The following is a 26,989-nucleotide window of genomic DNA, read 5'->3' on the forward strand; positions in this document are numbered from 1 at the left end:
TGTTCCTCAGGGGGTCTATAGTGCACTGTCTGATGTGATACTGTAGCTGACAGCTGAATGGTCGCAATTTTATCTCTAATAGTATCGATTTTAGAAGTAAAGTAGTTCATAAAGTCATTACTGTTGTGGTGTTGGGAAATGTCAACACTTGTTGAAGCTTTATTTTTTGTTAATTTAGCCACTGTATTGAATAAATACCTGGGGTTATGTTTGTTTTCTTCTAAAAGAGAAGAAAAGTAATCAGCAGTTTTTAATGCTTTTCTATAGGATATGCTACTTTCCCGCCAAGCAATACGAAATACCTCTAGTTTTGTTTTCCTCCAGCTGCGCTCCATTTTTCGGGCTGCTCTCTTCAGGGTGCGAGTATGCTCATTATACCATGGTGTCAAACTGTTTTCCTTAACCTTGCTTAAGCGTAAAGGAGCAACTGTATTTAAAGTGCTAGAAAAGAGAGAGTCCATAGTTTCTGTTACATCATCAAGTTGTTCTGAGGTTTTGGATATGCTAAGGAATTTGGATACATCAGGAAGATAACTTAAAAAGCAGTCTTTTGTGGTAGAAGTGATGGTTCTTCGATACTTGTAACAAGAAGTAGAATTTACAATTTTGGCTATATGAAGTTTACACAGAACTAAATAATGATCTGAGATATCATCACTTGGCTGAATAATTTCAACACTATCAACATCAATTCCATGTGACAGTATTAAATCTAGAGTATGATTTCGACAATGAGTAGGTCCTGTTACATGTTGTCTAACACCAATAGAGTTCAGAATGTCTATAAATGCTGATCCCAATGCATCTTTTTCATTATCGACATGGATATTAAAATCACCAACTATTAAAACTTTATCTGCAGCCAGAACTAACTCGGATGTAAAATCACCAAACTCTTTAATAAAGTCTGTATGGTGCCCTGGTGGCCTGTATACAGTAGCCAGTACAAACATAACAGGGGATTTATCATTAACATTGGTTTCTCTGGATAATGTTATATGAAGCACCATTACTTCAAACGAGTTATACTTGAAGCCTGCCCTCTGAGAAATCCTGAAAACGTTGTTATAAATTGAAGCAACTCCTCCCCCTTTGCCTTTTAGACGCGGCTCATGTTTATAGCAGTAATCTTGGGGGGTGGACTCATTTAAAATAATGTAATCATCAGGTTTTAGCCAAGTTTCTGTCAAACAGAGCACATCTATATTATGATCAGTTATCATATTATTTACAAAACGTGTTTTCGTAGAAATGGATCTGAAATTCAATAAGCCAATCTTTATCATTTGTTTATCCATATTGCATTTGTTTTTTATTTGTTGAACCTCAATTAAATTGTTAACCTTAACTTGGTTTGGACGTTTTTTGTATTTTCGGGTTCGAGTTCGGGGAGCAGACACAGTCTCTATAGTGTGATATCTAGGTGAAAGAGTCTCTATGTGCTGAGAATTAACTGACCTCTGTGACGGGAGGCAGCTAGGAGACGGTCGGTTTAGCCAGTCTGTCTGCTTCCTGACCTGGGCCCCAGTTAGTCAAGTATAAACACTAAGACTATGTGCCATATTTCTAGACAGAAGAGTGGCGCAACCCCAGGAGGGATGAAGACCATCTCTTTTAAACAGGTCAGGTCTGCCCCAAAAGCTCCTCCAATCGTCTATGAAACCTATGTTATTCTGTGGGCACCACTTACACATCCAGCCATTGAGTGATGACAATCTGCTATGCATCTCGTCACCACGGTAAGCAGGGAGGGGACCAGAGCATATTACAGTGTCTGACATCGTGCTTGCAAGTTCACACACCTCTTTAAAGTTATTTTTAGTGATCTCCGACTAGCGAAGTCGAACATCATTAGCGCCGGCATGAATAACAATCTTACTGTATTTACGTTTAGCATTAGCCAGCACTTTTAAATTTGCCAAGATGTCAGGCGCTCTGGCTCCCGGTAAACATTTGACTATGGTGGCTGATGTCTCTATATTCACGTTCCGTACAATAGAATCACCAATAACTAGAGCACTTTCATCAGGTTTCTCAGTGGTTGCATCACTGAGTGGGGAGAACCTGTTTAATGTTTTGATCGGAACAGAAGAGCGGTGTTTTGACCCACGACTACGCTGCCTCACCGTCACCCAGTTGCCCGAACCGGACAATGTACAGGAGTCCCTGAGCTAGACGCATCCAAAGCCGTATCTAGAGCCCTAACATTCTTACTGTCCTCAATTAAAGTTTGGATGCGTGTCTCTAATTCTGAAATCTTCTCTGTCAGCCTAACTATTTCCCTGCATTTATCACATGTGAATCCCTCATCAGCGACAGAGATAGATAAACTGTACCTGTGGCAAGAGGTGCAAATAATGATAGTAGGCGAAGCCATTACTCACCGTGCTTGATGAAATATTCTTACTGCGGTTGTTTGATGAACTTGTGAAAAACTGCAGCGTGAGAGAGAAGAGGAGAGGAGAAAAGAAAACGCTAATGACAAGCTAACGAGTGCTAACGCTTTGCAGGTGTACTGCAGTCACGGAAGAGTGAACGATCAAAGTTAATCTGATAAGATTGATCGATAATATCAGAAATATGGTGTGAATTAAGTTATTTTTTACAACTTAAAAAAACAAACAAACAGACAGTGATAGTAAGAAATATTATAGAGAAAAAATATAAAATAAAAACAGCTACACGGAGCTATGATTAGCTACAGAAGGCCAACAGGAAGTAGAGAAAACACTGTCCAACAGCGACACCAACAGGCAGGAGGTCCTGTTGCAAGGAGTTATGTTGCAAGGCATGCTATCATATTACCACACCGGTAACACTACCAGTTAAATATACCCACAAGCCTTGTTAATCTGTGGTCAAGGCTGTCAATATGAACAGGCTGCTGATTCAGGCTCATCTATTGGGGATGCTTTTATCAAACCTATCCGACTACTCCAACACACTGGGTTAATCAGTGATCTGCTGTTGCTCAAACTAGTGTATCGATCAAATGCTTGATACTAAATGTACAGATCGAATATTTTGCTCGTATCAATGCTAAAACGTATCAGACAAGGGCTTATGCTGTTGCCTAAATTAGACCATATGGCATACTGCTTTACAGGTGCACGCTGATCTTTTAGCTGTTTAAAAGAGCACCCCTCGCTACTCCTATTTCCATAAGGCGATCCACCATACTCCACTCACTAAAAAAGTATTTGCTTAAAGCTATCAAGCTATGGAACTGCCTTCTTTATATATTGTTTATATATTGTCCAGCATCATGTGCTAGTCCTGCCATTGCATAGGAGGAATTCATGCTTTTGCTGCCTCCACTGTGAGCCTCCGCTGACTGAGCGTGGACCTTATAAAACGTCACATTCGCCGTTGTACAGGGTCATAGTACAGGTGTTCGAATCCTCGAAAATGCTGGAAATTAATGCAGTGTTTTCAAGGTTAATCACATAAATGCTTAGATTTAAATAAGAGCCTGGAAATGCATGCATTGGGTTAATATTTGCTTCTTACTGAAGGGTAACCACAGCCATTTTATAAGCAGCTCTGCTTGAGTCTGCGCCTGTGGCTGTCGAGTGCTCTATTAACACAAGCCCTCCGATAAAGAGAAAGTCTGCTTGGTTTGTTTTCCACGGGAGAGCGTGTGCTTGAGCGTATAAAATAATAATAATAATGATTAAAAATAAAAATTCCCTGCTCAGCTAAACTACATCCTAAGACCGCAATGCATACAATCTTATGCACGGTTCATCAGGGTAGGTATTATTGGCATTATAATTAATCAGACATGGCGCTGAACTCTACAGTCGTGTTCAGATCATGCATCACTGGACTGGACGCCTGCGTATTTGACAAATCTGCATTTTATTTACTTCATCTGTGATAAGTATGCGAGCACCACGTGAGTGACATTAACATGAACAGAGTGTCCAGCTGACATGTCAGTTTTCTCCTCATGAACTGATTTTGGACAGGCTTCTGAGGCAGAGTAATGGTCTACAGCATGATCTAAAGCTTATATAGAAAGCATTGGTTATAACCAGTGGATATTTCGTACTACGCATATTTAATAATAAATAAGGAGGAGGAGAATGAAGAAGAGGATGAGAAGAATGAAGAGGTGGATGCGAAGAAGGAAATGGACAGGGGAAAGAGAATGAGGAGGAGGATGAGAAGAATGAGGAGGGGGATGAGAAGAAGGAAATGGAGAAGGATATGAAGAATGAGGAGGAGGATAGGAATAATGAAGAGGAGGATGAGGAGGAGGAAATGGAGAAGAAGATGGAGAATGAGAAGAATGAGGAGGAGAATGATAAGAAGGAGATGGAGAATGAGGAGGATGAGAAAAGTAAGGTACTGTTGTTTTCTCCAGCTAGAGAGAACACCCTTGCTGCTATGTAACAACAACAACAAAAAAACTTAAATTGAGAGGGAGATGAAAAACAACAACAACAAAAAACTTTAAATGGAGAAAGAGAATGAGAAGGAGATGCGAAAAATATATATATAATACCCCTCTCCTACCATAGGCTGCATTAAGGACATCTTTATAACATTATCTTTCTCTTTTGCAGGAAGGAAACAAGGACAATTTCGGGGGGTCTTCACTCTACTCTCCTACCGCTCATACCAAGCTTATTTGTGGTTCTCCCGCTGGAGAAAATACCCTACACTGTTATTACCAGCAACTTTAATTATAGAAAGGCCTGCTATTTTCTGCCTCATTAGAAGGGAGAATACCCCTTTCACTAGCCAGTAGGCTATATTAACTCTCTGAAGTCTACTTTTTTTGTATACAGACATAATAAAACACAAAACTTTGTGCACTCATAAAATAAAGATAACAAACAATGTGTGCTGTCTGCAGCCTTTGTCTGCGCTGATCATCATTTACAAATGCGACATTAAAATGAACTGTAACTCAGTGAATCCTCAACGAAGAGACATGAGATATATATCTATAGAAAGCCTGACATGTCTACTTTTAAACTAAATAAGTGTTTAAGTGCAAAAACAAATATTCTGTGATAAAGTAATCCATATGAAAACGATAATGTCTCCCTTCATTATCTTCTAATGCGACCACACACTGTTACAAATATAACAAACAATGCTGTTCTTTCAATTTATACCCCCTAAAAAACCTGAAAATTTATTATCAGCTCTTTTCAACATTATTAATAAAATGAATAAGTATCTGGAGTAATGATTCAAATAATTCAAAGTTTCAAAGTCAGCTTTGATTGTTCCTACTAAACTGTTTAAAGGGGGGGTGAAATGCTATTTCATGCATACTGAGTTTTTTTTACACTGTTAAAGAGTTGGATTCCAATGCTAAACATGGACAAAGTTTCAAAAATTAAGTTGTACGTTTGAAGGAGTATTTTTGTTCCCAAAAAACTCCTTCCAGTTTGTCACAAGTTTCGGAAAGTTTTTTTCGAGTATGGCTCTGTGTGACGTTAGATGGAGCGGAATTTCCTTATATGGGTCCTAGGGCACTTCTGCCGGAAGAGCGCGCGCTCCCGTATAGCTAGACTGAGCACAGACATTTCACTGATCAGAGTGATTCACTGATCAGAGCGAGAGCGTCACGAAAAGTCACAAAAGTTTTTGGTTGCCAGGGCAAGACAACCCTGCACAGATTACCAAAAAAAAACAGCATTAAGGGACCAGTGGATGGAGTTTATTTTTACAGAGCATCAACGGAGTTGTGCAAGTGTTTTTTTTTTGTTCCCTGCATTTCAAAGATGCTTGTTTTACAAACAAGGCCCAGTTTGACGACGGATTTGCGTATCGTTTATTTCTTAAGGATGATGCAATCCCAATGAAAAAGGGTCATGATCGTGTGTTGGAACCGCAGGCGGTGAGTAAAACTGCTTAAAATATCTCTGCCTCCTTGTTAGTGCGTCCCCTCCCAGCTTATTTGTGGTTCTCCCGCTGGAGAAAATACCCTTCACTGTTATTACTAGCAACTTTAATTATAGAAAGGCCTGCTATTTTCTGCCTCATTAGAAGGGAGAATACCCCTTTCACTAGCCAGTAGGCTATATTAACTCTCTGAAGTCTACTTTTTTTGTATACAGACATAAAAAACACAAAACTTTGTGCACTCATAAAATAAAGATAACAAACAATGTGTGCTGTCTGCAGCCTTTGTCTGCGCTGATCATCATTTACAAATGCGACATTAAAATGAACTGTAACTCAGTGAATCCTCAACGAAGAGACATGAGATATATATCTATAGAAAGCCTGACATGTCTACTTTTAAACCTAATAAGTGTTTAAGTGCAAAAACAAATATTCTGTGATAAAGTAATCCATATGAAAACGATAATGTCTCCCTTTATTATCTTCTAATGCGTCCACACACTGTTACAAATATAACAAACAATGCTGTTCTTTCAATTTATACCCCCTAAAAAACCTCAAAATATATTATCAGCTCTTTTCAACATTATTAATAAAATGAATAAGTATCTGGAGTAATGATGCAAATAATTCAAAGTTTCAAAGTCAGCTTTGATTGTTCCTACTAAACTGTTTAAAGGGGGGGTGTAATGCTATTTCATGCATACTGAGTTTTTTACACTGTTAAAGAGTTGGATTCCCATGCTAAACATGGACAAAGTTTCAAAAATTAAGTTGTACGTTTGAAGGAGTATTTTTGTTCCCAAAAAACTCCTTCCGGTTTGTCACAAGTTTCGGAAAGTTTTTTTCGAGTATGGCTCTTTGTGACGTTAGATGGAGCGGAATTTCCTTATATGGGTCCTAGGGCACTTCTGCCAGAAGAGTGCGCGCTCCCGTATAGCTAGACTGAGCACAGACATTTCACTGATCAGAGCGATTCACTGATCAGAGCGAGAGCGTCGCGAAAAGTCACAAAAGTTTTTGGTTGCCAGGGCAAGACAACCCTGCACAGATTACCAAAAAAAAAACAGCATTAAGGGACCAGTGGATGGAGTTTATTTTTACAGAGCATCAACGGAGTTGTGCAAGTGTTTTTTTTTTGTTCCCTGCATTTCGAAGATGCTTGTTTTAAAAACAAGGCCCAGTTTGACGACGGATTTGCGTATCGTTTATTTCTTAAGGATGATGCAATCCCAACGAAAAAGGGTCATGATCGTGTGTTGGAACCGCAGGCGGTGAGTAAAACTGCTTAAAGTATCTCTGCCTCCTTGTTAGTGCGTCCCCTCCCATGCCAGAGACCCAGGTTCGAGCCCCGCTCGGAGCGAGTCGTTGCTGCTGCTGCTCTCATTCAGTTTCAGCCTCGGGATCTGATTCTGGATCATAAATAAACGGCTGACTCTGACTGTAAGCCATGGTTTGTTTTGGATGATGGTTTTTCCCTCACGGTAATGTCACAGTTTCCACATGCTCTCTCAATGCAAAAGCCTACTGGCGCTCGTGATTCTTTAGCTCCGCCCACACGTCACACCTCCAGCCGGTCGTGTTTTTCTGGGAAAAATCGGTACAGACTATCTATCTCTTATAAATATAATAAAACTAAAGACTTTTTGGAGTTATGAAGGATGCAGTACTACTCTATAGGTACTCAAGATTAACAGGATATTGAGTGAAAACGAGCATTTCACCCCCCCTTTAACCGCACTCCCAAGTCGATATTAAATTATGTTGTGGGATAATTAAATATTTTCTAAATAAACTACAAGCATACAATCATTTAGATTTATTTTGTCCTCAAATTCTTTCTTGTAACTCCTCCCTCTCAGTCACTTACTTGACTGAAAGGGTCATTATGTTGCTCATTATGCGGGCCATTGTCTTCTCAGGTGTAAATGACAATGATATTCATGATAGTTGACGCATACTCGCATATGACTTTTACCAACAAAAAATGTCTTAGAAAATGTAAATCAATATATTGTTCCCTGTAAGTGAGTAAACAAGATGATTTTCACATATTTTAGAAAGAAAAATTCTAGGCTACAAGCTCCAGTTCTCAAAAGTCCCGGGAACCAATGTTCTGTATGTGTTTTATGGCCTTATTCAAGTGATTTAACATTTTTAGTTTTTCACTAACCACACATAACTTTTTTTTCTCAAAAACACAATCATGTACATACATTCTGCTCACATACAGTATTGTTCAAAATAATAGCAGTACAATGTGACTAACCAGAATAATCAAGGTTTTTAGTATATTTTTTATTGCTACGTGGCAAACAAGTTACCAGTAGGTTCAGTAGATTGTCAGAAAACAAACAAGACCCAGCATTCATGATATGCACGCTCTTAAGGCTGTGCAATTGGGCAATTAGTTGAAAGGGGTGTGTTCAAAAAAATAGCAGTGTCTACCTTTGACTGTACAAACTCAAAAATATTTTGTACAATTTTTTTTTTTTTTCTGGGATTTAGCAATCCTGTGAATCACTAAACTAATATTTAGTTGTATGACCACAGTTTTTTAAAACTGCTTGACATCTGTGTGGCATGGAGTCAACCAACTTGTGGCACCTCTCAGCTGTTATTCCACTCCATGATTCTTTAACAACATTCCACAATTCATTCACATTTCTTGGTTTTGCTTCAGAAACAGCATTTTTGATATCAACCCACAAGTTTTCAATTGGATTAAGGTCTGGAGATTGGGCTGGCCACTCCATAACATTAATTTTGTTGGTTTGGAACCAAGACTTTGCCCGTTTACTAGTGTGTTTTGGGTCATTGTCTTGTTGAAACAACCATTTCAAGGGCATGTCCTCTTCAGCATAGGGCAACATGACCTCTTCAAGTATTTTAACATATGCAAACTGATCCATGATCCCTGGTATGCGATAAATAGGCCCAACACCATAGTAGGAGAAACATGCCCATATCATGATGCTTGCACCTCCATGCTTCACTGTCTTCACTGTGTACTGTGGCTTGAATTCAGAGTTTGGGGGTCGTCTCACAAACTGCCTGTGGCCCTTGGACCAAAAAAGAACAATTTTACTCTCATCAGTCCACAAAATGTTCCTCCATTTCTCTTTAGGCCAGTTGATGTGTTCTTTGGCAAATTGTAACCTCTTCTGCATATGCCTTTTTTTAACAGAGGGACTTTGCAGGGGATTCTTGAAAATAGATTAGCTTCACACAGACGTCTTCTAACTGTCACAGTACTGTCTTTGATCATCCTGGAGGTGATCATTGGCTGAGCCTTTGCCATTCTGGTTATTCTTCTATCCATTTTGATGGTTGTCTTCCGTTTTCTTCCACGTCTCTCTGGTTTTGCTCTCCATTTTAAGGCATTGGAGATCATTTTAGCTGAACAGCCTATCATTTTTTGCACCTCTTTATAGGTTTTCCCCTCTCTAATCAACTTTTTAATCAAAGTACGCTGTTCTTCTGAACAATGTCTTGAACGACCCATTTTCCTCAGCTTTCAAATGCATGTTCAACAAGTGTTGGCTTCATCCTTAAATAGGGGCCACCTGATTCACACCTGTTTCTTCACAAAATTGATGACCTCAGTGATTGAATGCCACACTGCTATTTTTTTGAACACATCCCTTTCAACTAATTCAACTAATTGCCCAATTGCACAGCCTTAAGAGCGTGCATATCATGAATGCTGGGTCTCATTTGTTTTCTGAGAATCTACTGAACCTACTGGTAACTTGTTTGCCACGTAGCAATAAAAAAATATACGAAAAACCTTGATTATTCTGGTTAGTCACATTGTACTGCTATTATTTTGAACAATACTGTATTATTATATGTGTTTGTGCTGATTACAGTGAGACTAGACTTTAGCTATTTAGTGTATAAGAAACTGAAAAAAGCACAAATTTCAGGGCATGAGAAAACTTCTCCAGGCCCCAAAAATACCCTTAGACTCCAGAGGGTTAAGGATATCTCAATAACACTGTATTTTCTCTTTGCAGGATTGGAACAAGGTTGGTTTTGGGGGGGTCTTCTTCCGGCAGTAATACCTCTCATTATGTTTTGGAGGCTAATGTTAAAGCTATTGTATGTTCAATTATTCTGGGAGCAAGTACCCCCATAATTTCAGCCAGGCATTATTTCAGTCAGGCCACGGAGGCAAGGCTGTGAACAGCTGATGCAGTCAGCTGTCAAATCACACCAATCACTACCACTCAGACATATATACGTGGCACCACTGTTCGGTAAGTATGCTCAATAGCTCGCAACCATCCCTTCCTCCCAATTGTAAGCAAGAGCAAATTACTGTGCACCTTCTGGCTGTGGTCTTCTTTGTTTCAGATCACTAAGGCTTCCAAAAATCTTAGCTGGTATGGACCTCAATGCTTGGAAACACCCATATTCATAACCAGGCTACAGGATAGAAGTCCCACTGCCACATCTACATGATTATCACTGTTTGCTTTAAAGACATTACTAAAAGTCTTAATTGTCATGTATTTCTAAACTTATGGTTCCGGGGGGTTAATGTTAAAGCTCTTGTGTGTTCAGTTATTCTGGGAGCAAGAACCCCCATAAGGAACCATAGAGCCAAAGATAAATTGTGTTCAATTATCTCAAGTAAACTTGCCAAAGTGGTTCCTGTCTGAACTAGGCTCAAGCAGATTTGAACGTTTCTCAAGCAGGAGATCCTTGGTGAGACCTGTCGCTACTCTGAAGCACATCGCAAAATAATTCTCACAATCTTTTTCTAACACACTCTGTTGAAAATGGCATCTGTGTACTAAAACCTCATGTATGGAGATATCACAAGCCAAGTCGACTATAGTCAAAACTGCACAACGAGTTGTACCAGGAGGAATTTGAGAGTTTGACTAAGTTTGGTAAAGTCTTGCAGCGTAGCACACTCCTGGGGCTTGATCCCTTTGTGTGTATAAAGGACCTGTGCTTACACTTGTCTGAGTTTGAAGATGCTGAACGCTTTACTCACCACCATCCTCCCCCTCCACCACCAGGATGGTTTCCTCCCACACCAATAACAAAGCTTCTTCACTCCATCTTCCTTACAGGATGATTCTTCCCCTCCAACCATCCCACCACCACCAGGATGGTCCCTCCTAAAACCTCACGGGGGTCAAATCTCCCTTTTCTGTCTACTAGAAAAGGTAGTATCCTCACAATTATATTCCTTCTTAGAGAAAAATGGTATCTGTGAGGATTTCCAGTCAGGATTTAGACCATATCATAGTACTGAGACTGCTCTCAGAGTTACAAATGACCTGCTCTTGTCATCTGATCGTGGTTGTATCTCTCTATTAGTGCTATTGGATCTTAGTACTGCGTTCGAAATTATTGACCACAACATTCTCTTGCATAGACTAGAACACTTTGTTGGCATTAATGGAAGTGCATTAGCATGGTTTAAATCATACTTATATGACCGCCATCAATTCGTAGCAGTAAATGAAGAGGTATCATATCAATCACAAGTGCAGTATGGAGTACCTCAAGACTACTAGGCATGCTACTCGTCACGCTTTACCTGTTACCCTTGGGAGATATCAACGTGGTGTTAGCTTTCCCTGTTATGCTGATAATACTCAGCTCTATATTTCTTCATGGCCCGGTGAAACACCAAGTTAAAAAACGAATGAAATGCATAGTCGTTATTAAAAACTGGGTAAAATGGGGGGTAAAAGGATGTTTTGTGTATTCAGAGTTCTTCACAGTGTTAAAGATATGGATTATCATGCTAAACATGGCCAAAAAAAAAAATAATTTAGAAGAATAACTGAGAATTTCTGTGCCGAAAATCTTACTTCCGGGTTGGTACAAGTTCGGCAGTTTTTTTTGAACGTGGATCTAATCACGTAGACAAGAACGGAACTTCTTATAGGAGCATTTCTCTTTGAAAAGTGCGCCCCCGCACACATTGACCAGAGGAGAGCGAGACCACACACATCAACGTGCTTCAAAATCCTCGGCAGCGCTGCATGAGATTTGTTCGAGAATGCCTCCAAATAAGTGCATTTTTGGATGTGAGGGAAAGTTTACCATGTTCAGCTTCCCCAAGAACCCAGCATCACATGAACAGTGTATGCAGTTTGTTTTTCTGGGGCAGTAACGGAGTGTATCAAGTACCTTTGTGTGTTCTGGTCATTTGAGTGACGAGTGTTTTATAAACAAGGCCCAAGTCGACGCTGGATTTGCACATCATTTGCTATTAAAACAATAGAAGAAGAGTCATTTCTGTGATCTGCATTTTGGATGCTGTCTAATCCTTGGTGTAGATATGACTAAGTTATACATTTCATATTGAACATAACTGCAATAATGTCATGTTTGTTTAATCAAAAGCTGGACATAATTAAGGTGTTTAGAGTTGATGTTTGATTCTGAAATATAGCGCGATCTGACGGCTAATATGCAAAGAAAGTTTCATAGTCACATTTTTCTTTAAGGACAAAAATTGGTTGTTTATTTTGTTGTTTAATTCTGTAAATGGATGTTTGTGAATGTGAAAATGTCCATGCTATTTTGTAATTTGTATTTTTATATTTCTTTCAGATTTACAGTAAAGTAAATTGTGCATCACATAAGCACAACAAAGAACATGTGATGTAGCTTTATTTCTGTCACAGTGTCTGGTCTGTGTTCCATGGGTGTCCACTTCCCCATAGAATCATCTACACCTACAAGAAGCACTACATTTCCCACAAGCGAAAATGTCTGTTTCATCATTGATAATTGCACACCTATAATTGCACTCAGCTGTCCACTCACTTTCATTGTTTCACTGTCAAACATTCTCTATTTTGCCGTCAATACTGTTGACGATGTCCTATCAGTAGGTGTGTAAAAAAAAAAAAAAAAGTTCATATTGTTGTCATGAAGACAAGAGCCTGGTTTTTTGGCGGCCTCCCTCTATGTCACCTACAGCAGCAGCAGCGCACCAAGCGCCGCGTGCAGGCACGCTTCTGGTGTGTAAAGACACAGAAAACGCGAAGCAGCCACCACGCTTCTGGCACGCAGCAGAGACGCAACACAGCCAGTGTGTCACCGGCCTTAAGTTACCCTCCTGCCATCCGCCTGTAGTGATCCCGCTTTCCAGAAAGCCACATTGCTACATTATTTCTCTCAACTGTGTTATTTTTACAAAGTAGGACAAAATGGTCACAGAAAAAAAACAAATATTGTTTAATTAAATTATATAATGATTACAGACACAGACTGACTGTCTCAACACTAAACATCTCCCCCCCAAAAAATGTCTGACAGAATACATTGAACTTATATGGCATTTCATCCAGCTTTCTTCCCCTGGCACATACACACTTTTGCATGAAATTTTCCTGGACAGTCAGTCGGCTCTTGTGTGTATGCCCTCCGTAACTAAAAAAAACTTGGACTAGTGTGTATTTTACCCTGCATTAAGATGCACCATCCAGGAAAATTAGCATTAGATTATCCGTTGCTGTTAAAGAAAGTGATAAAATGGTAACTGTTGTCAGTCCCCGCTTCCTCTGCACCAGTAGAGAGAGTTTTTAGTCGGGGTGGATTGATCATGAGACCACATCGTGCTTGGTTGGGTAGCAGGATGGTCTCCTCACTTATTTTTTTGAAAAGTAATTATGCCCAAACTTAATATTGACAAGTAACAATTCATAATACTAATAAAATTACCTTTACTATTTGGCCCTTTTACCCTTTATTGTTTCCACCAAACATTTTACATACTCTTGAAGATTTCTTTAGGTCTTGTCTCAGACCCAATCTCTCTGAACTCGGTCTTGACTCGGACTCGACCCTTTCTGAACTCGGTCATGACTCGGACTCGACCCTCTCTGGACTCGATCTGGACTCGGACTCGAATGAGCTGGTCTCGACTACAACACTGGTCCACACAGGGACTTCATCTGACGAAAAGGGGGAGGTGTAACACACATGCAGGTCATCGATTCATGGGTTAAATTCAGGCATATAACATGAAACTTTTTTACACTAAATGCCTGGCCTGGCGCCAGCCTGGCTGGACTTAAATTATTTACGATACCCGTGCGAGCCTCAAAGGAGACACGAAACCCCCAACCACATTCCAACACCCACACAAAAAGAAACCTTTCTTAGAAGTTCCTTACCAATGAGCTGATGGTATTTCAGCCATCTGTTCCATACTAGTGAATCCTGACTCTTAACACATTCGGAGCTCAAAAGACCAGAACGTGAGTAAACAAGGACCTTCGTTGTTTACATAATTCACCATTTTGGCCGCCCTGAAGTCGGCCACATCCTGCCCTAAGTGACAGTTATTTACGACAAGAAATTCCAGAGTCACGTGGGCGAGCCTCAAAGGAGACACTAAACCAACCACATTCCAACATACACAAAAAGAAACCTTTCGTAAAGGTCATTACTTTTGTAAGTCCTTATTAATATGTATTTTTAATGTTTGTGTATTGCATAAAAATGGTTAATCCTGGGTAAATGGTTAAAGTGCTGACTTATAAGTGGAAATGTTCTCCTCAGCCTAACTCTTTCTCAAATAGTCATGTGTATGTAACCCCCACCTTTGCAGGTCGTAAAACTTTACGACCACCCTGGACAACAGGAGAGGAGAGAAGCCAAATCACTGGTTTCTTTTCCCCAATGCATTCTATGGAATGTATTCATTACCTTTTTGTTTTTATGTTTTATAAATGTATTACGTATTCCTTTTTGGTACATTAGATGTTTCCCATATAAATTGGGACTATCTGCAGTGTTATCATGTGTTAATCAAATCTTTAAATGTGTGTAATTCTGCATTTGAATGTAACTTCATGTTTTGATCATTTATATATATATATATTATGTTTAGTATTGTTCTAATCGTCATGCTCTGACAGACCCATTTATCTAGAGCAAAGTAATGAAAAATGTATGTAATCTGATTTACAAACTTGCTAGAAATATCCCTGAGGAAATCTGACAAGCCCTAGATCACTAGGGGGTTGTTTTCTACAGAGACAAAGGAACTTTTTCCCGCTGCAGATCGCGGATGTTCATTGGATGTTCCCTCGAAAAGGGGGCGTGAATCATCTCAATCTATAAGAATCGACCGAACAAGGTCCGCCCTCCTCTTCCTCTCTTCTTCTCGTTCTTGGTCCTCGGACACGCTGCTTTCCTGTGTGACCAACGTTGCTTCCGCATAGCGCAAGCCCCCCTCAGCACAGGGGTTGAGAGAAAAAGCCATTTTAATGGCTCCTTTGGAAGCTTTCGTTTTTGTTGTTTCTTTTCTTTTCTTTACTAAGTTTATTCGACTATTCGCCTCTCCACACAAGGAAGACGAATTCTGGAACATTGTTTGTTGAACCTTTCAAATACTGCACGGGGACAGAACAAAGGACCATGTGCTACACGCTCACACCAAGATCAAGCGCAGCGTGCACGCGCGTCACATGGCCTCCAGGACCACGCACGCTGTTTTCAAAAGGAACAGCGTGCAAAGCTCACACACTCGACGCCGATCTCACGCACACTGGGCCATGCAAGTATCAGTTTTCTATGGAGATTTAAATGCTGCTTTAAAGTGTTGCTATGATCTGATTGTTGTTGGCTTCCAAAAGTTACTGACTATGATTTCCATACCTGAGCTCCTTATATGATCTCATTCTATTGTCTCTCTCTCTCTCTCTCTCTCTTATTTGGATTGAGACAATCCAAATAAGGATTTGCTGGACAAACCACTGTTGGATTTGCCGTAATTTACAGTAAGAGATATCACAATAATTGATATGAAGAATGGAATATTGACATATTAATGAGTAAGTTACAGTGCCCTGTGATTATTTATTGGTAAAGGCAATTGAGCTATTTTTCATAATCAATCAAATTTAATGTAACTGTCATCTGAGATATAAATTAATCATATTCCTGATTAATTATTCAAATTCCCTATATATCATTTGAGTTAATTATTCTGTAAAACTCATTGTTGCTACACCTTCGTCATTTTATTAATATGCATTTTGAATGTTTGTGTATTGCATAAAAATGGTTAATCCTGTGTAAATGGTTAAAGTTGTTGACTTATAAATTGGAAATGTGTCTCCTAATCTTAATGCTCTCAAATAGAACCATGGATTGTAACCCCACTCCTTTGCAGCTCATAAAACTTTATGACCCCACTGGGAAACAGGACAGGAAGAAGCCAAGTCACTGGCATCTTTTCTTAATGTATCCTAAACTATTACTTTTTCAGTGTGGTCTCAATGTATTAAGTATTGTTTTTTTGGTGCATTTAGATGTAAATCTGCAATTTATTAGCGTGTGTTAATCTTTAAATGTGTGTAATTCTGCATTTGAATGTAACTTTGTGTTTCTATCAGTTATATATGTACTGTTTGGTGTTTTTGGAATTGTCATGTTGTTACCCAACTATCCACCTGTATAAAAGGTGTGTAAAAATTTATTAATCTTGAATTATGAACTGCTAGAATATCACTGCTGAGATCTGACAAGCCTAAATTATTACGGTGGGTGTTTCAAAGAGACAAAGGCACTTTTTCCCGCTTCAGATCGCGGACGTTCATTGGTTGTTCACGCGAACAGAGGCGTGAACCATCTCAAGCCATAAGAGCCGACCAAAGAAGGTCCGCCCTCTCTCTTCGTTCTCTTACACCCTTCCCTCCTGCTTCGACCCTGGTCGCCTCCGCTCGTCCCTCTGAGCGGCCTCGGGCCGCTCTAATATCGCCGGCTGCGAGGACAGCCATTCTCATGGCTCCTTCAGAAGATTTTGTTTTCGTTGTTTTCTTTTCTTTTCTTTACTAAGTTTATTCAACTATTCACCTCTCCACACAAGGAAGACGAATTCTGGAACATTGTTTGTTGAACCTTTCAAATACCGCGCGATTCCGCAGCAGCCCCGAGCCAGAAGATAAAGAGACCATGCTCACGCCAAGCTCCAGCGCAGCCCAATTTATCATAATGATAGGATAATGTTTTCATGGCCAGAGAATATTTTTACTTGAATTATAATAAGTGACAACTTTATTGAAAATTGATAAGTTAATCTTACGGCCATTTGCTGGACAAACCACTGTTTGATTTGCAGTAATTTACAGTAAGAGATATCACTATAACTGATATGAAGATTGGAATATTGACATATTAATGAGTAAATTACAGTGCCCTGTAATGAGTTATTGGTATAGGCAAATGAGCTATTTTTCATAAATCAATAAAATTGAGTGTAACTGTCATATGAGATGTATATTAATCATATTCCTGATTAATTATTCAAATTCCCTATATATCATTTGAGTTAATTATTATGTACAACCCAGTGCGGCTACAGTACGTTTTAACAATACAGATCGTATCAAAGCAACTAAACAGCATTAAATAGGAAAATAATCAGTAAGAGTCAATGATGGCCTCAATAAGTGTCAATAAAGCAAAAAGGCTTTTCATCATTGAATTCAATGGTGTCATCATCCAGCTAAGTTCAGTTTAAATAGTATCTGTGCAATCACATGAACTAAATCACTGGTAAATAAGTGTCCCCAACTAAGTAAACCAGAGGTGACAGCGCCAAGGTACCAAAACTCCATCGGTGACAGAATGGAGAAAAAACCTTGGGAGAAACCAGGCTCAGTCGGGGGGCCAGTTCTCCTCTGGCCAGACGAAACCAGCAGTTCAATTCCAGGCTCCAGCAAAGTCAGATTGTGCTGAATCATCGGTTTCCTTTCGCCCCATAAGGCATGGAAAATGTACTAGAAATTTTCCAGGACATATCCTTTATCCGTTGTAACCCTATAACCTAAAATACATTGCATAATTTAAAATGCAGAAAAAAAAAACTATTGTGAAAAAACATCTCAGGTTACGCATGTAACCATTGTTTCCTGAGAATAGGGAACGAAACGCTGCATAGAGGGCGCTAGGGGGACCCTGTCAGCGTGACCAGTGTCTGAAGCATGAATGAAAAAACAATGAACTTGACATTGCCAGGTGTCGCCAATGACATAATCATTAATGCTACTGAGGGTATTAAAAGGGCACCTGTGGAATACAACATCCACTTCTTTGTCTGAAAAATGCAGGAGTGCCCGAGGCATGGCAGAGAGATTCAGCGTCTCATTCCCTATTCTCAGGCAACCATGGTTACATGCGTAACCTGAGACGTTCCCTTTAAAAAGGTAACTCTACGCTGCATCCTGTAGAGCGTGCTAAGGGAACAGTATACCAGTGCCACATGCTGAGGGATGAGTGCCTCGTAGACTAGGTCACCTACCAAAGTCTGAGCTCTAGAGTGGAGGTCTAGCAAACGACTCTCATAACGAGAGGAGGCCTGGCAACACTCAACACTAAACCGTGAGGCTCAAAGAAAAGATCCTAGACCTAAATGCTGCCTATGTGGAGCTCTGTAGTGTGGAGGCTTCAGCAGAATAACCCTCTAATACGAGAGGAAGCCTAACAATGCTCAGTCCTTGTAGCGGTTTATCAAGGCTGCCTTGAGAGGAGGGAACATGTGATTACACTAACTAGCTAGCTCTGATAAGCGCAGGCCTCAGCAGAATGACTCTTGCAGTTTAAATCTAGATTAAAGACCCATCTCTTTAACCTGGCATACACATAACATGCTAATATACTTTTAATATCCAAATCCGTTAAAGGATTTTTAGGCTGCATTAATTAGGTAAACCGGAAACCGGGAACACTTCCCATAACACCCGATGTACTTGCTACATCATTAGAAAAATGGCATCTACGCTAATATTAATCTGTTCTTCTCTTATTCCGAGGTCATCGTAGCCACCAGATCCAGTCTGTATCCAGATCAGAGGGTCACTGCAGTCACCCGGATCCAGTACGTATCCAGACCAGATGGTGGATCAGCACCTAGAAAGGACCTCTACTGCCCTGAAAGACAGCAGAGACCAGGACAACTAGAGCCCCAGATACAGATCCCCTGTAAAGACCTTGTCTCAGAGGACCACCAGGACAAGACCATAGGAAACGGGAAGAGGATTGTTCTGCACAATCTGACTTTGCTGCAGCCTGGAAATGAACAACTGGTTTCGTCTGGTCAGAGGAGAACTGGCACTCAACTGAGCCTGTTTTTTTTTCTCCATTCTGTCACCTATGGAGTTTCGGTTCCTTGCCGCTGTCGCCTCTGGCTTGCTTAGTTGGGGTCACTTCATCTACAGCGATATCGTTGACTTGATTGCAAATAGATGCACAGACACCATTTAACTGAACAGAGATGACATCACTGAATTCAATGATGAACTGCCTTTAACTATCATTTTGCATTACTGACACAGTTTTCCTAATGAATGTTGTTCAGTTGCTTTGACGCAATGTATTTTGATTAAAATGCTATATAAATAAAGGTGACTTGACTTGACTCTCTTAAATGAGAGGAGGCCAAACCTACTCAACAAAGACTGTCTATCAAGGTTACCCGTCAGAGGGTCGAACACTTGATTTCAAATTTAGCTACAGCTCAGGTGAGCGGAGGCCTCAGCAGAATGACTCTCCGCACCCCGAAGCAGGCGCTTCAAACTCCCCTTGTTTGCAATTGTCAATATTTACGAATAAATTAAATGAAAAAGGACACATTTAATCTTGACAGACTATAATCATTTTAAAGATCTAAGCCTCAAGCATTGACGACAAATCACTGTTTTTCAATGGAAAGCTTATAAAGAATGTAGTTGTTAAAACTGTGTAAGCTGTACACATCAAAATATTAAAGGGGGGGGGGGGGGGTACAATGGTGTTTCGTATATTCAGAGTTGTTCACAGTTATGGATTCTCATGCTAAACATGGCCAAACTTGTAAAAAATGATTTAGAAAAATGACTGAGAATTTCTGTGCCGAAAATCTTACTTCCGTGTTGGTACAAGTTTCGGCTGTTTTTTTTTCGATCATGGATCTAATGACTACGACAAGAGCAGAACTCCTTATATGAGCATTTCTGTTGGAAAAGCACGCCCGCGCACATGTTGGCCAGAGGAGAGCGAGACCGTGCACATCAATGTGCTTCAAAATCATCTGCAGCGCTGCGTAGGATTTGTTCGAGAATGCCTCCAAATAATTGCTTTTTTGGATGTGAGGGAAAGTTTACCATGTTCAGCTTCCTCAAGAACCCAGTGTTACATGAACAGTGGATGCAGTTTGTTTTTCTGGGGCAGCAATGGAGTGTAGCAAGTTCCTTTGTCATTTGAGTGATGAATGTTTTATAAACAAGGCCCAAGTTGACGCTGGATTTGCACATTGTTTGCTAAAAGACACCATTCATGTAAGTACAATTGCATCAGATGTCTGTGTTTCTTTGGAAATCAGCACATAAGTAAATATATGTTAATGGAAACAACACGAAACATCAGTATTATAGCTCCGCTCATGGCACGCCTCCAGGAGCTCAGCTTTTTCTGGAAAGAATCGGAAAGCTGTATTTTTCTTTTACAAATATGATAAAACTAAAGACTTTCTGGATATATGAATGATGCAGTACTACTCTATAGGTACTCAAGATTAACATGATATTAGGTGAAACTGTGTATGTTATGTACCCTTTAAGAATAAAAATCCTGGTTTAGTTAGAAAGGTAAAAGTCCACTGAATGAAATCTCTTGGAGCACGTTTAGTCCAACAAAGTAATGACGTTGTAATATGGATGATAATTCCTTTATGTTTTAGTTCTTCAGGGACAGAATTCTTTGTGTCCTTTATGGAATTATTCGCGCTCAGAAACTGCGTCTTGGTAGTAAAAAATGCCACAACAGTGTCACAAACAGAATGAGTGATCCACCAAAAAAAGTGAAAGAAAGGCTCTCTCGTGACGGCTCTGATGCACCTGTCATCTGATGAACTTAGGGATTGCCTTTTTCTTTAATTGTTTTATTTTTCAAAATGTTTTATACGTGTGAGTGTGTTTTATGTTGAATGTGCCTGTATCTGCATGATTACCATCTGTTTGAGTGCAAATCAGCTCGCTATTACTGTGTAATCTTGGCTATCAATGTGAATGCCATCTGTATGAATAGAGTGTGATTTATTGACTTTAATGGTGCATTTATATGATTACCATCTCTATCAGCACATCAGCACGTGATAATTTACTTTATGACCAAAATTCATTGTAAATGCTGCATTTCTAGAAATCTCAGGATGTTCTATAATTGGCATAGAAATTTATATCTTTTTTTTTTTCTTACTCAAATTATTCTTATTGTCTCTTTCTAAAGTGAAAGTGAAAGTGAAGTGACATTCAGCCAAGTATGGTGACCCATACTCAGAATTTGTGCTCTGCATTTAACCTATCCGAAATGCACACACACAGAGCAGTGAGCACACACACACACACACACACACTGTGAGCACACACCCGGAGCAGTGGGCAGCCATTCAGTGTTAATTTTGACAGCAAATTCGGATTTAGTCTTAGTCTTTTGAATAACACACCATTTAGTTTTAGTAACATTTTAGTCATCTGAAATGTTTTAGTCTTAGTCTAGTTTTAGTCGACTAAATATTATAAGAGTTTTAGTCTTAGTCTAGTCTTAAGTCTTTGTCTAGTTTTTTTTAGTAGAACAAAGTCAACTTAGTTGACTTGACTAAATGTTTCCATCAGTCTGTTATGGAATGGTATTTATAAAATAAACATAATGCCAGCTCTCAATGAAAAATATACATGCTCTCTGAAAAAGATATGCATTCGTCCTGAATGATATGCAATGCATATGACATTCTTTCAAGATGAAGTACAGTATTATTGAAATAGACAACCACCTATATTATATTTGTATTGTATGTTCATTCTATTTCTTTATTTGTGCTATTTAAACAAAGTTCACATTTTTTTTAAGTTTGTTTTGTTCATTTAAAATAGCACTGCATAGTCTTCACTGTAAAGTAAAATACACAATCAAACCAAAATGTATTCAGACACCTTCAACGTTTCTTACAATATCACAGTTTATTTGCCTGTAGTTTAGAAATTGGTAATAAAATATGACTCAGGGTTAAACTGTGTCAGAACAACAAATTCATCTTGATAATGTCTGATGCAATGCTTAATTCGGTTCAGTCTGTGGTGTGAAAAGGTTGCATTAGCAATTAAAGAAAGAAACACCTTAGCAAAACATGCTCAGGTCCCTGATAATGTTTTTTTTATTTTTTTTTTATTTTTTAGTCACTAGTAAAACAATATAATCTATTCTATCTGATTTTTGGATTGACTTTGGATACATTCTTGTTAAAACTACAAAGTAATTCAATCAAGAGCAGTGAGTGATTTACTTTCATTTTCATACATTAAAGACACTGACAGCAGAGCTAGTAAATTAGGCGCGGTCACTTTAAGAGACAAATGCATCCATTATAAAGATACACATCCGATTTCTTTCAAACTCTTTACTTTCACTGAAGACAAAACTACAGACTTTTTCGAACACACTTTCCAAGACGGGTATTTCGACATATTTAGTATGTATTTGTTGACAGTACAAAAGCATAAAACTTTGAGACGCGTCTCTGCTTGCTCCTTGAACACCAGAACACGCGCTGCTGAATTGAGCTTTTTCACTTTTCGCTCTTTTTCTTATGTTTATTTAAAATGCGATTTGTATTTGTTCGTTCAGGTGCAGGAGGACGCAAACGTCCTGAAGGAGAGCTTGGTTCAGTGTTGCGCGAGTAACCAGCTGCTCAGTTCAACTTTCCCGCATCGCGGGGCTGAAGCCAACTTGATGTGTTGAATGCTCGGAGCACGTTATAAAACGTATTCTTAAAATACACATTTCTGTTTTAATAAATGCTCATATTCAAACATAGCATTACACATAAGTAGGTACAAAAATAATAAGTGATACATTTACGACCGCATAAAAATTTGGGTCGCAATGGCATTTCAAAAGGTCGCAGTGAAGTTCCCTGTGTAAACAACTTAACTGTTATGAAAACGTCCTCGAAACTGTGCGAATTTCTGCAAACTCATCTTTGTTCTCTTTTCTGTGTAACTGCTGCTTTGTTTAGCTGTTGCGCTTGCATTTGCCGCGGCTTTTAAAATGGCTCGGCTGCTTCTCCATAGATCAACCTACCCTCATAGATTCGCTCTGATTGGATCTCTTCTCCATTCGTCCCTCCCATATATTTTCGTCATATTTTTATTTGTTGACTAAAGTGTCAGTTATATTTCGTCACGTTTTTCGTCATCATATCTTACTTTTTATTTAGTTTTTATTTAGTTTTTGTCCGTGAAAAAGGTTAGTTGACGAATATTTATCATCATAGTCTTCGTCAACGAAATTAACACTGCAGCCATTTATGCTGCGGCGCCCGGGGAGCAGTTGGGGGTTCGATGCCTTGCTCAAGGGCACCTAAGTCGTGGTATTGAAGGTGGAGAGAGAGCTGTTCATGCACTACCCCCACCCACAATTCCGTCCGGCCTGAGACTAGAACTCACAACCCTTCGATTGGGAGTCCAACCCTCAAACCATTAGGCCACGTGTAAGTGAAGTGACATTCAGCCAAGTATGGTGACCCATACTCAGAATTTGTGCTCTGCATTTAACCCATCTGAAATGCACACACACAGAGCAGTGAACACACACACACACACTGTGAGCACACACCCAGAGCAGTGGGCAGCCATTTATGCTGCGGCGCCCGGGGAGCAGTTGGGGGTTCGATGCCTTGCTCAAGGGCACCTAAGTCGTGGTATTGAAGGTGGAGAGAGAACTGTTCATGCACTACCCCCACCCACAATTCCGTCCGGCCCGAGACTAGAACTCACAACCCTTCGATTGGGAGTCCAACCCTCTAACCATTAGGCCACGACTTCCCCACAAGTGTTTTTGTTTGTTTCCTGCATTTTGAAGATGCTTGTTTTACAAACAAGGCCCAGTTTGATGACGGATTTGCATATCGTTTATTTCTTAAGGATGATACAATCCCAACGAAAAAGGGTCACGATCGTGTGTTGGAACCGCAGGTGGTGAGTAAAACTGCTTAAAATATATCTGCCTCCTTGTTAGTGCGTCCCCTCCCATGCCGGAGACCGGGGTTCGAGCCCCGCTCGGAGTGAGTCATTGCTGCTGCTGCTCTCGTTCAGTTTCAGCCTCGGGATCTGATTCTGGATCATAAATAAACGGCTGAATCTGACTGTAAGCCATGGTTTGTTTTGGATGATGGTTTTTCCCTCACGGTAATGTCACAGCTTCCACATGCTCTCAACGCAAAAGCCTACTGGCGCTCGTGATTCTTTAGCTCCGCCCACACGTCACGCCTCCAGCCGGTCGTGTTTTTCCGGGAAAAATCGGTACAGACTATATTTCTCTTATGAATATAATAAAACTAAAGACTTTTTGGAGTTATGAAGGATGCAGTACTACTCTATAGGTACTCAAGATTAACAGGATATTGAGTGAAAACGAGCATTTCACCCCCCTTTAAATCTGCTGAAGACAAAGAAGAGGATGTTGTATTCCACAGGTGCCCATTTATACCCTCAGTAGCATTACAAAATCCGCTCGTGGCAAACAAAAAACTGATGCAATACAAATAAATAAATGATAAAACTTGGCTTATTGAATATCAGATCCCTTTCTACGAAAACACTTTTTGTAAATAATTTGATCACTGATCATAATTTAGATGTGCTCTGTTTGACAGAAATCTAAAACCTGATGATTACATTATTTTAAATGAGTCCACCCCCCAAGATTACTGTTAGAAACATGAGCCGCGTCCAAAAGGCAAAGGGGGAAGTGTTGGTTCAATTTATAACAATGTTCAGGATTTCTCAGCGGGCAGGCTTCAAGTATAACTCGTTTGAAGTACTGGTGCTTCATATAACATTATCCAGAGAAACAAATGTTAATGATAAATCCCCTGTTGTGTTTGAACTTGCTACTGTACTTGCTGCCATACATACATTATTGAAGAGTTTGGTGATTTGACTTCCGAGTTAGTTCTGGCTGCAGATAAAGTTTTAATAGTTAGTTATTTTAATATCCATATTGATAATGAAAATGATGCATTGGGATCAGCATTTATAGACATTCTGAACTCTATTGGGGCTATTTAACTCTACAGGACCTAATCATTGTCGAAATCATATGCTAGATTTAATACTTTCACATGGAATTGATGTTGATGGTGTTGAAATTATGCAGCCAAGTAATGATATCTCAGATCATTACTTCGTTTTGTGCAAACTTCATATAGCAAAACATTTTAATTATACTTTACAATTCAATTCAAGTTTATTTGTAGAGCGCTTTTTACAATACAAATCGTAACAAAGCAACTTTACAGAAAATTATGTTTCTACAATATTTAGTAGTAGCTTATAAGTGGTGACGGTCAGTTTGTGCAAGTATGACAGGATTTTTCAGAAACATTGATACAAGACGTAGTCAGCCAGACGATGAACATTATTAACAGCAATTATTATATGATGCAGTCACACTTGTAGCAATATTTGTTAGTGCTGTTTGTTGATTCAGGGTTGGCATCATTTGGGGTCCTCTGAGGGTCAGCATGATCTCTTCTCAGCTGTTCTGGATCCAGACTGGAGCTTGTGTAGATCCTAGTAACCACGGGATGTAAATCCCATGGCAAAACATAGAAACAAATAGAGACATCATTAGCATAGCTGCTGTTCCAACAAAGTAAAAAAAATTATTTAATCCAAGCTTAAAATGCGCATTTGATCAGATGCAACTACACTCACAATTTAAGAGAAACATTATTTGAATGCTTGGCGAAAGAGATGTGTTTTTAATCTAGATTTAAACAGAGAGAGTGTGTCTGAACCCCAAACATTATCAGGAAGGCTATTCCAGAGTTTGGGAGCCAAATGTGAAAAAGCTCTACCTCCTTTAGTGGACTTTGCAATCCTAGGAACTACCAAAAGTCCAGCGTTTTGTGACCTTAGGGAGTGTGTTTTGGATTGTAACATGGTAGAAGGCTAGTTACAGTAGGTACAGTATATAGGTAAGTAATGATAATTTGTAACTGATACAGAACTTAATAGGTAGCCAGTGCAGAGACTGTAAAATGAGAGAGTGAGCATTACTGTTATACTATGGCACAGTACGTTTTTCTCTAACTTACTGTCCATTTTGTCAGTCATTTTGTCTAGTTCATGTGTATTTTGGGTACAAATAGCAGTTGAGATAGATCAGGCAGGTTATTTGCGAATTTGTCTTTGGTGGCTGGAGAAATAGTTCTGTCCAGACGGTAACGTTTAGCCATATAGTTAATATTAGTAATACGCAGCATGCACGATACAAGGAAATGGACTGTAAAATCATCACTTTGAGGTAGATCGATTCCATGAGATATAATTAAATCTAGTGTATGATTAAAACAATGAGTTTATTAGGTCAGTGTAAATGCAAGTCCTAATGCATCATTTGAATTATCAACGTGAATATTAAAATGTCCCATGATTAGCGCTGTATCAACTGTAACCAGTAGGTCTGAAAGGAAATCTGCTAATTCTTTTAAGAATACTGTATACGGCCCTGGTGGTCTATACACAGTAGACAGAGCAAGAGATACATTACATTTCTTTTGCATGTCTGACAGTGTAACATTAAGCAGAAGTATTTCGAATGAGTTAAACCTGTATCCTGTTTTCTGGGTAACATTGAGAATTTCACTATCGAATTTTCACACAATCAGTCTGACGGGGCTCATGCTTATAACAATTGAATCAGAATGAGCTTTATTGCCAGGTATGTTTACACATACGAGGAATTTGTTTTCGTGACAGAAGCTCCACAGTACAACAGAATGACAGCGACAGAACATAAAACACATAATAAAAGAATAAAAAATACAAATAAGTAGATAGTAATGGACAATATACAAATTGACAATTGTAGGCAGGTATATTACAAAATGCAGTTATGTATGTACATGTGTATTATGTGCAAAATTTAAGTGTATACTGAGTATGTGTGTTAGATAAATAAGTGTATGTGTATATAAATATAAAGTGTAGTGTGTTCACAGTTATTATCAGCTGTTCATAAGATGGATTGCCTGGGGGAAGAAACTGGTCCTGTGTCTGGTTGTTCTAGTGCTCAGTGCTCTGTAGCGTCG

This window comes from Carassius gibelio, chromosome B10 (genome assembly GCF_023724105.1).
Source record: "Carassius gibelio isolate Cgi1373 ecotype wild population from Czech Republic chromosome B10, carGib1.2-hapl.c, whole genome shotgun sequence".
NCBI lineage: Eukaryota > Metazoa > Chordata > Actinopteri > Cypriniformes > Cyprinidae > Carassius > Carassius gibelio.